The sequence below is a fragment of the Alligator mississippiensis genome, chromosome 7 (assembly GCF_030867095.1).
Source record: "Alligator mississippiensis isolate rAllMis1 chromosome 7, rAllMis1, whole genome shotgun sequence".
In the NCBI taxonomy this organism is placed as follows: domain Eukaryota; kingdom Metazoa; phylum Chordata; order Crocodylia; family Alligatoridae; genus Alligator; species Alligator mississippiensis.
The window spans coordinates 43,559,351-43,570,696 of NC_081830.1; the positions used below are offsets into that span (position 1 = coordinate 43,559,351).

An 11,346-nucleotide genomic window follows, 5' to 3' on the forward strand; every position below is an offset into this window, starting at 1 on the left:
TTCATGGCAAAGAGGGCAAAGGCCTTATATAAAGTCTCAAAAAAGGTTCTGAAAACACATCCAAGACTTTACTAAACCAGCTATGGTAATTTGCCTCACTGAGGGGGTGTGAAGTGTCTCACCAGTATGATCTATAAAAAGACTCTTAGGGTCATAAAGGTGGTACTGGAGATTGTGATGAGGGATGCCATCACCTGTCTTTAAGCGCCAAGTGAAAGACTATGACAATGATGTCTTGATTTTGAAAGTCATACTTTTATGGGGTTTGGAGGCTAAACCCACAGGAAGAATTATAACATGACAGCTTTTGCAAGAAATGCTGTAGGGACCACACTCTATCAAAGCCTGGTGCCTACCCAGAGCAGTCTATCCTGTGTCCTAAACAAGGCAGGGATCCTGTAGGAAAAACTGCTTTTAATCATGTACAGATCATCTCAAAATGAATATGTGAGGGGTGTTTATACACATGCTGCAGGAGAAGGGGGGGGGGGCGGGGAAGAGGTGATGGGAGCCTTCAATTCAAATGGCTCTGAGATCCGCTCTAATTAAAGTGCCCAAAGCATCATGTGTATCAGCATCCCTGCACTGGCAAATGGCAGCAGGGCACTTTAACAAAAGCTCATTGAACAAGCTTTCATTAAAGTGCCCCTGCCGCCATTTTTCAGTGCGGGGGTGCTGATACACGTGACACCGAAGTCTGCTGGAGTGTGGTAATTCTATGCTCCAGCAGGCTCGATTAAGAGGACTAAATTACATTTCCCTAGACAACCTTAAATTTAGCCTTTCTTTATTTTAGTGTTTGACTTCACAATCTTATAATCCATTCAACATTGTTTTGTGTATAATTTCCTTTTATTTAAAAGCAAACTGAAAACACAGAAATTCTATAATGCTGATTTATATGGATCCCCGCAATATGATTATCATTAGGGTTGAAGCCATTAGATCTATGGTGCACAGCCCTACCACTTGAGCTAATGATAAACAAAAGCAATAAAAAGTTATCATCTTCCCCATGGAGCAGAAGATTGAGAGGGTAGGACACACTTTGCCAGTGAATCTCTGAGAAATTTTTAGACAGCAGAGGAATGGTGAGTCTGTGACCTTGGATTCAATCCCAGTTTCTGTAGAAAGCTTCTAGAAAGCCAGTGCTCAAGGACTTATCTTTCCCCTGGTTTTTCAAAGTTTGTTACTTCTGCTTCTATCCCTTCTAGCCTGTCTCCCATGCCAGTCCTGTCTCCATTTCTTCTCCCATCTCCCAGTCCCGGTCCTTGTCCTCCTGGCTCCCAGTTCCTGTACCTCTTCTCTCCAAGTTCTAGCCCATTCTTTTCCCCTCAGTACCTGCAGCTTTTGTCTCCTCTATGTTTCAGTCATCCAGCATCCATCTTCCTTTTCCTGCCACCAGAAGTGGGAACACTGAATGCATAGGAAAGAGATTCACCCCACTTTGTGATTCTATGCCCCACACAGGGGATGGAGAGGTTCAGCAGGACCTTCCCTGTAGATGTTGCTTCCAGCTGCAGCAGACTGGAGGGAGGGGTACTGCATGCAGGAAAGGAGGTAGAAGGGCCCTCAAGGGCTATCTAGTACAGTACAGATGGAGTACAGATGCAAGAAATACACTTCCTAACCATCCCAGACAGAGGCTGTGAGGAAAACTTACCAGAATCAGGAAAAAGGTGGCGGGATGCTGCACCAACAGCCAATCATGGTGAAAGTGAAACCGCAGCAGCTACTCCAGGCCACCCTGGACACCAGTTTTTCTCAGATGCTAATATGGGCAGGGACGATCCCTGAGAGCATTATTGAATGGTGCCCTCCAGTCAGGATGCAGTGTATACATGGTGAGATGGAGCAATACGAAAGGAGCTTCATGGACATGAGGATTGCCGGTTGTAAGTGTAAACTTGCAAGGGTAAACTGCACAGAGGAGGATTCAGCTTCGTCCAATGAGGACGGATGGGTTAGCCTTGGGATGGGAGCCGAGGAAGGATACTTTTGAATGGCCCAAGAAGAAGACGACAATCTCCGGAAGATCTGGGAGACGGAGATTGCTTGGGTAGAAGAAGAGACCATACAACCTGGAATGGACATAAGTGAAACATATTTTTGGATACATAGGGGTCTGTTATACCAAGTAAAGAAGTGCCCAGTCCAAGGGGAGTGGACCTAGCAGCTAGTAGTCCCTAGAAGGCTTTCCAAGAGGGTGTAGAGGTTGGTGCATGCTAGCCCGATGGGCGGCCACTTCAGGGCGGACAAGACAGCATCCCAGATAGGGAAGTGGTTTTTCTGGCTGGGGATGAGGGAGGACATTGCATGGCATTGTGAGGCCTGTCCAGAATGTCAAAGGGTCCAAAAGAGATGGCTCCCATGGACACCGCTACAACCAATGCCACTCATCGATGTCCCCTTCGACAGAATAGTGCTAGATATAGTGGGACCCCTGACAAAGAGTAGCACCGGGCACCAGTATATATTGGTGATCACGGCTATGTGCTACCCAGACGCAATACCATTGAGATTGGCAACAGCCCCGCAAATTCACAGAATCATAGAATTGCAGAAGAGTTGTTGAGATGGGTGTCCCCGTTGGGAGTTCCGAGAGAAATAATTACAGATCAGGGGATGAATTTTATGTCTGGGGTCATCCAGGCTATGTATCAGCTGTTGAGGATACAGCAACTCCACACCTCGATATACCACCCACAAACTAACAGGCTGGTAGAACGCCTGAATGGCATGATTAAACGACTATTGCGCCAATGTGCCCAGGATGAGCCAAGGAGGTGAGACTTGATCCTGATACCTCTCCTCTTTGTGTTGAGAGACACCCCGCAGATGTCCCTGAAGCTGTCCCCATTTGAGTTGATATATGGCCATAAGCCATGAGGGCTATTACAAGGGGTGAGAGAGGAATGGGAAAGAGCAGGACAACCTGGAGTTGGGGTGCAATGTTACCAGCAGGAAATGACAGAGTGGCTGACAAAAGCCAGACAACTTGCTCAGAAGCATTTGGCCAAGACCCAGCAGAAGCAACAACAAGAGTATGATAAAGGGGCCCACACTAGAAATGTCCACGTCGGGGATAAGGTCCTCGTGCTACTCCCCACTACAGCTGAAAAACTGTTGACATGATGACAAGGCCCGTTTGAGATCGTGCGGCAAGCAGGGCCTGTCAATTATGAAGTACATCACCCCGGGCATAGAAAGGAACAACAAATCTATCATGTCAACTTGTTGAAGGCGTGGCAAGAACCGGAGGGTTGGCTGTTGAATTTAGAAGACCCTGAGGAGGAATTAGGACCTGAGGCAGGGGAACCTCTGGAAGGGCAAGAACTGGGAGGTCAATCAGCATAAGGGCCCAAGCTTAATGCCCGGCAGCGTGACCAGTTGAGGAGGTTGGTGGCAAAGTTCAGTGAGGTGTTTGATGAAAAGGGATACAACACGAGATCCACACACTGAAGGGGACAGTAGTGCAAGAGAGGTGGAGGCCTATCCCCCATCACTGGCGTGAGATGATCTGAGGCAAACTGCAGAAGATGTTATCTCAAGGGATCATCGGGCCTTCTCGCAGTCCTTGGCAAAGCCCGATGCTAACAGTGCTGAAGAATGACAGTACTCTCAGAATATGCACTGATTTTCAGAAGGTCAATGAAGTCGCCAGATTCGATGCCTTTCCCATGCCACATGTGGAAGAGTTGCCAGAACAGATAGGACAGGCTTGGTATAGCTCAACCATAAACATGGCAAATGGATACTGGCAGATCCCCATACCAGAGAAAGATCAGCTGAAAACAGCCTTCAGCACCCCTTGGGGATTGGTTGAGTTTATGAGACTGCCTTTTGGACTACACGGGGCTGCAGCAACCTTCCAATGGTTGATGAACCACATACTGGCCCCACACACGATGTACGTGGCCATGTATATCAATGATGTGGTAATTTACTCGCAAACTTGGGAGCAGCACTTACACCATATAGGGGCGGTGCTACAAGAAATACGCCGGATGGCCATGATAGTGAACCCCCCAAAATGTACTTTCAGGGTGCAAGAGTTGAATTATTTGGGGTTCAGAGTAGGGCAAGGTAAAATATGCCCTTTAGCTAGTAAAATAGATATAATAAGGAGATATCTGCCCCACAGACAAAGCGACAGATGTGGGCTTTCTTAGGGCTAGCAAACTATTATCGGAGTTTCATCCCCCGCTTTGCGGAAAAAACCATGGCCCTAATGAATGCCATCCAAGGGAAGGTACAGGGCCCTATCAGATGGACCTCTGAGATGGAAAGGGGTTTTGAAGAAGTTAAGGGAGATTTGTGCAGCGAAGTGGTTGTTGTAACGCTGGATTTTTCTAAACCTTTCACCCTGCAGAAGGATGCCTCCGAGATGTCCATAGGTGTGGTGCTGTGCCAAGAACAAGGAGGCATGGAACACCCCGTTGCCTATGCTAGCCGAAAATTAAATGATGCAGAAACCAGGTATTCCACCATTGAGAGGGAGTGCCTGGCCATAAAGTGGGCTGTAAACTATTTTAGATGTTACCTAATGGGGTAAGAGTTCTATCTAGTGACCAATCACGCCCCTTTGCAGTGGCTGAATAAATTTAGACATGATAGCCCCTGAATAATGCGATGGGCTTTGTCGCTGCAGCCATTTAAGTTTAGTGTGAAATACTGACCGGGAACGACTAACCGCATTGCTGATTTCCTGTCAAGGTGTCATGAAAGAAAGGTCGGAAGATGAGATGCCCCAAGGCAACTTAACCGGGGGGGAGGGTGTGAGGAAAACTTATCGGAATCAGGAGAGAGGCAGCGGGACACTGCACCAACAGCTGATCGTGGTGAAAGTGAAACCACAGCGGCTGGAGCCGCTGCAGTCGAAGACCAAAGGAAAAACCCATGGCAGAGCTGGGAGGAGCCGAGAATGGCTCCTGCGTCTACCTGGGCGTGCTTTATAAAAGCGTGCCAAGGGCAATTGGCTGGGCGGGCAGCTGACGCTGGCAGAAAAGACCCAGCCGAAAGGAAGCGTGGGGGACCAGAAAGAGCATCCCTGGCTGGCTCAGATGGGTCAGAACAGACGGAGGATCAGGAAGAGGAGGCTTGGTGGCTCCCTTGGGAAGGCAGTGTGAAGGGAATGCTGGGCCAGCAATAACTTAAGGAGTTGCTGACAGACCCAGCATGGACCAGAGCCGAGAGCCACAGTGACTGGGACGTCGGCAAATGCAACAAAGATGGGACCCTGACCTGAACGACCGGCGGTAGGTACTGAACTTGGGGGGTCAACGACATGTCAAGGGAGGCAGAAGCCCAGGTAGAGCCCGGCTCCGCATCAGCCAAAGAGCAAAGTGGGGCTGTGGAGAGTGCTCGGCACTAGCTTCACCAGTGGCCATCAACCACAGCCCCAAGGAACCGAGTGCCGGGGAGAGCCCAAACATCGGCCTCGACAAGCAACATTACAGTTGGCATTAGGCGGGGTGTAGGGGAGGTGGAGCCCCAAGAAGAGGCAGTTGTGAGGATGGCCAAGGGGGGCAGGACCAGACATCGTCCTCCCAATTGCAAACTTCTTATTATCAAAGATGTGGCAGGTGAGACCACTGGGGATCTGACCCAAGGCCACTCCCAATAGCTTGGCTGTACAGGCCAAGGAGCCACGGTGAGGTTCGTAAAGAACCCAAATGTGGGACGCTCAGGGGAAAGGCACGGGAAGTTACAGAGGCTTATCCAGCCTCTTCTTGAAAATCTCAAGTGAAGGCAATTACATTTCTTCTCTGGACAGCTTGTTCCATTGTCCTACTGCTCTAACAATTTTTTTTTTTCTGTGGTTTTATTGCATCTGTCTCACTGCAGTTTAAACGGATTGCTTCATATCTTCTATTCTGTGACAAGGAGAATAGTTGTTATCTCTGTTCTTTATGGCAGCCTTTCAAACATTGAAAACTGCTATCATGTCCCACCTTGTTCTCTTTGATCTCAAAGTCTCTTAATCTTCACTTATATGGAGATAGGCTCGTTGGGGGACAGGGAAGATGAGGGCGGAGGAAGCCTTGGACCAATAAGCCAAGAAACACCCACAAGAACAGCCCAGCCTGGACCAACGATGAGCAGAATGAATACACAGGTAAGCAACTGGGGCCCGGGCAGTACTGAGATTAGGGGGCCAGTGCACACATCAGGAGGCCTCAAATGCCTCTACACAAACGCTTGTAGTATGGGGAAGTACTGAGGTCCCAGAGGGGAGGGGAGTTGGGTGTCCAAGAAGAGTGGTTGTTCCTTAAGGAGATGATCCTCCAAGCCCAAAAGGGAGGTAATCCCAACAAGGATCAAAGGGGGCAAGAGGGCACAAAAGCCCCCATGGCTCACCAAAAGCGTATGGGAATATCTCCTAGCTAAAAGAAAGGCACACACCCAATGGAAGGGAGGGGCCATCACCAGGGAGGACTATACCTTGGTTGCTCAAGGCTGCAGGGGGGGCAGTCAGGAAGGCCAAGGCAGAGATGGAACTGGGACCAGCTACCCAGATCAAGGACAACAAGAAATCCTTTTTTAAATATATAGGGGGCAAAAAGAAGGTACCTGGTAACGTGGCACCTCTGCAAGACACGCTAGGAAATCTGGTTGTCGCAGCAGATGACAAAGCTAACCTATTTAACGATTTCTTTGCCTCCATTTTCCTGAGCAGGGACCAGATCAGCCCATCTGCTGGGACCCCCTCAGGCCCCAGGGGAGGCGCACCCAGGCTTAGGGTCAGTGAGGACCTAGTCAGGGAACTTCTGGAGGGACTGGACGTATTTAAATCAGCTGGTCCTGATGACCTCCACCCCAGAGTGCTGAGAGAATTAGCAGAGGTCATTGCAGGACCCCTGGCATGGCTTTACGAGCACTCATGGTGCTCTGGTGTGGTGCCAGAGGACTGGAAAAGGGCCAATGTGGTTCCCATTTTCAAAAAAGGGAGGAAGGAGGACCCAGGAAACTATAGGTCAGTTAGTCTTACCTCAATCCTGGGTAAGCTTTTTGAGAGAATTATCCTGGCGCAAGTCCACGAGGGGCCAGCAGGGGAGGTTATGCTTAGGGGCAACCAACATGGGTTCATTAGAGGCAGGTCCTGTCAGACCAACCTGGTGGCCTTCTATGACCAGGTCACAAAATCCTTAGACGCAGGGGTAGCAGTGGACGTAGTCTTTCTGGACTTAAGGAAGGCCTTCGACACTGTCTCTCACCCCATTCTCATTAAAAAACTAGGGGACTGTGGCATCAACACCTACACAGTCAAATGGGTCGCTAACTGGCTGGAGGATTGCACCCAGAGAGTGGTGGTGGATGGGTCATTTTCGACCTGGAGGGATGTGGGCAGTGGGGTCCCCCAGGGCTCTGTCCTTGGACCTGCACTGTTCAACATCTTCATCAGTGACTTGGATGAGGGTGTAAAAAGCACCCTATTCAAATTTGCTGACGACACTAATATGTGGGCACGCTAGAAGGGAGGAATAGGCTGCAATTGGACCTAGACAGGTTACAGGGGTGGGCAGATGAGAACAGGATGGGTTTCAACACTGACAAGTGCAAGATGCTGCACCTGGGGAGGAAGAACCAGCAGCATACCTACAGGCTGGGGAACTCCCTTCTTGTCAGTGCAGAGGCAGAAAAGGATCTTGGAGTCATTATTGATGCCAAAATGAACATGGGCCGACAGTGTGGGTATGCGGTCAGGAAGGCCAACTACACCTTGTTATGCATCCACAGATGCAAGTCAAGCAGGTCCAAGGAGGTGATCCTCCCCCTCTATGTGGCACCGGTCAGGCCGCAGTTGGAGTACTGCGTCCAGTTCTGGGTACCGCACTTCAGGAGGGATGTGGACAGCATTGAGAGGGTTCGGAGGAGGGCTACCCTCATGATCAGGGGTCAGCAGGGCAGGCCCTACGAGGAGAGGCTAAGGGACCTGAACCTGTTCAGCCTCCACAAGAGAAGGCTGAAGGGGGATCTAGTGGCCGTTTACAAACTAGTCAGAGGGGACCAGCAGGCATTGGGGAGTTCCTGTTACCCCGAGCACTACCAGGAGTGACTAGAAATAACAGTCACAAGCTGGCAGAGGGTAGATTCAGACTGGACATCAGGAGGCGCTACTTCACAGTCAGGGCGGCTAGGACCTGGAACAAACTTCCAAGCGAAGTGGTGCTGGCTCCTACCCTGGGGGTCTTTAAGAGGAGGTTAGATGAATACCTTGCTGGGGTCGTTTCACCCCAGTACTTTTTCCTGCCATGGCAGGGGATCAGACTTGATGATCTGCTCAGGTCCCTTCCGACCCTACCTACTATGAAACTATGAAACTATGGATTGCACATGAGCCCCTTTTTCATCTTTGTTGCTCACTTCTGGATCTTCCCCAACTTCTCTACACCTTTCTTAAAATGCCAAGTGTAGAACTGTACACAATACTCCAGCTGAGGTCTAACCAGCCTTGCCACAGTGACTGTGCCACCTCCTGTGTACTGCACACAATACTTGTTAGGAGATCTCAAAATTGCATTTGCTTTTTTGCAACTGAATTATATTTCTGACTCATGTTGAATGTGTGGTCCACCAAAATCACTAGATCCCTCTCAGCAACACTGTTGCTTGGCCAGTTATCTCTCATTCTGGTTTTCTTCCCCAGCTGTAGCATCTTGATTGAATTTAATTTTGTTATCTTCCCAGTTTTGTGTCATTCACAAACTTGAACAGGAAGCTCTATTCCTGCATCCAAATCATTAATGAAAATGTTAAGTAGCACTAGGCCCAGAACAGACTCCTATGAAACCCTGCTGGATACCTCCTGCCATTCAACAGCAATCCATTTATACTTATTCTTTGCTTGTAGTTATTTAGGCAATTGGATATCTAAATAACAGTAATTCTTATCTAGCCCACATTTCTTCAATTTATTTATCAGAATGTCACGTGGATGTATATAAAGCCTTGCTGAAGTCTGAATACAATATATTCATTGCATTCCTTTCAACACACTAGTCACCTTGTCAAAAAAGGAAATCAGATTGGTTTGGCAAGCCAACGCTATACATGGTAGCTGGTAGCAATCAACTGTTCCTCCTCCAGGTACTTAAAATTGATTGTCTTATCATTTGCTCTACTAACTGCACAAGTATTGAAATTGTTCTGACTGGTCTATGCTTCCCCACAGCTCCTATTTTCCCCCTGTTTAAAAATGGACACTCGGTTAGCCTATCTCCAGTCCTTGAAGCCTTCACCTGTCAGTAGTAGATTGTAAATATATTTGTCAGTAGCTCCAAGTTTTCTTCAGCCAGTTCTTTCATCATCCTAAGCTGAATTTTACCAAGCAATCAACTTCTGCCTAGGATAAATGAAAAAAAAATTTCTAAAGATTTTCAGTAGTCTATTCAGCACGTGTGAACTGAGATTCATCAAAGGCTTATGCTATGGTCAGCTAGATATCTTTTTTGACAAAGATAGCAGGGGAGGTCCTCTCCTTCCTCCCCCAATCAAAACTGAAGTCTCCACTCCTAAGCCCAGAAGTGCTTGAGCTTCCCAAAGCAAAAGTTTATATATATGTTTGGGGGGGGGGGGTTGTATGTATACATACATATATATATACACGCACACACACATATATATACACACATACATACATATATACACATATGTACACACATATATATACACAATACAGATACATACACACACCAAACAACAACCTTTTTCATTATCTCATATCTGGATACTGCTGAACCATTTTTGCCAAATCTTTAAAAAATAAACATTAAAAAATAAATTACCTGAAGTTGACACCTGGCATGAGAAATTTGAGTCCTAACCATAAAAATCTGACACAAAGATGACTGTGATGTCAACATAATGACTTCACTGCAAGACAAAAGACAGTCACAGGATAAGTTGCAAGGAAGAAATTCCAGTTGAATTCCAGCTTGATTAATTATTAATGAAAATTAAAAATTAGCTCAAACTATAACATCTGAATTTGAATTTTGAACAGCCATATTCAAAAGCATTGAAATCTCAAGAGTCTTTTTTTTTTTTGTATCTATTATTAAACCAAAGAGTCTTTGTAAAACTTTGACCCTAATCTGGATTCTGTTCTTCAAACTCCCAGAAGTCCTGGGGCATTGGTTGTTGAGGTCTGACTCTTCTCTAATAGAAATGGCAAGGAAGGTAATAAGCATTGCAAGAAATAATTCCTCTATAGCTGCCATGTCAATTATTAAGTGTACATCACAGTCATTGTAATAATATGAAGTACTGTAACTTTTCTGTCAACTAGAAGTAGTAACATTGGAGCAAAAATACTAAGTGTCAGTAATGATGAGATATCTTTGCTGGGTAAAGATACTGCCTGACACATGGAATGGCAGCAGTAGTGTGGAAATGAAAGACCCAGACATATGCTTGCTAAAATTATCCGTGAAACTTAAACCAAGTGCAACATACTTAAAATATTCTTACCATGAGACTGCAGTCAGTCTGCATGAAAGCTGCAAGATTACCGTCAATAGAAGGGAACTGCAAAGCAGTCTTCCACTGTGCCACTCCTGGAATCTGCCTTTGATATTAAAGACTGAATAAAGACTGGACTTTGACACCCCGTTAGCCTGTCCCTTTCCCACCCCTCATCTGCTGGTATCTACAGTGTCACACATTGTTAACATTGTTGGTGTGATGCTGTGGTAACCACCACATGCCTTTGGTGGTTTGGTTTTATGCCAAACTGATCAAAGTATTCTACATTTATTTTATTATTGTCTAATTGTTTTTCCTTCCCCCAGGATAACATTAACACCACTCAGACCATCCCCTTTTGGGATGCAATCAGATTTTAAACTGACTGTGACAAAAAGTTTCAAATCTAAATTTTGGGGATAAAAGCAAAACTGCAGACAGTTTTGTAGAGATGGGATATGATGCAAATGAATGACCCATTGCACATGATACTCAGACTAACACTCAAGAGAACTATGTTCAGTTCCTGCTTCAGCTGCCACAGACTCCTTGTGTGACCTTACACAAGTCATTTGATCTACCCTCTGTCTCAGCTTCCCATCTGTAAAAATCAGATAGCATTTCTCTGCTGCAATGGGGCATAGTGGGGTTAAAATCCAGTAACAATTCTAAAGTGTTGAGATAGGGCATATCAGTACCTGCATAGATAATCATTGATCCACCATTTAGTAACTGTTTCTTATTTCACTGCTCATTTTCCTCTTACTCTTTGATGATCTTTCTTTTCTAATTATTGTATTCAAACAGTAGGCAATACCAGACATTCAAATAGAAGACCCACACTAATACCAACCTTTGCTCTAACAATACAACCTAATT

At 46.5% G+C, this 11,346-nt stretch overlaps 1 long non-coding RNA gene across 1 annotated transcript in view; it reads right to left on the minus strand.

Annotated features, from left to right (window-relative positions):
* LOC109280973 (uncharacterized) overlaps positions 1-10,562 on the minus strand; it is a 40,856-nt gene extending 30,294 nt beyond the window's left edge. The window contains exons 1-2 of the long non-coding RNA XR_009463654.1: positions 10,474-10,562; positions 9,789-9,876 (exon numbers count right to left, since the gene is read on the minus strand). This is a non-coding gene — a long non-coding RNA (uncharacterized LOC109280973). The remainder of the gene's footprint in view (positions 1-9,788; positions 9,877-10,473) is intronic.
* Positions 10,563-11,346: the final 784 nt, after the last annotated feature.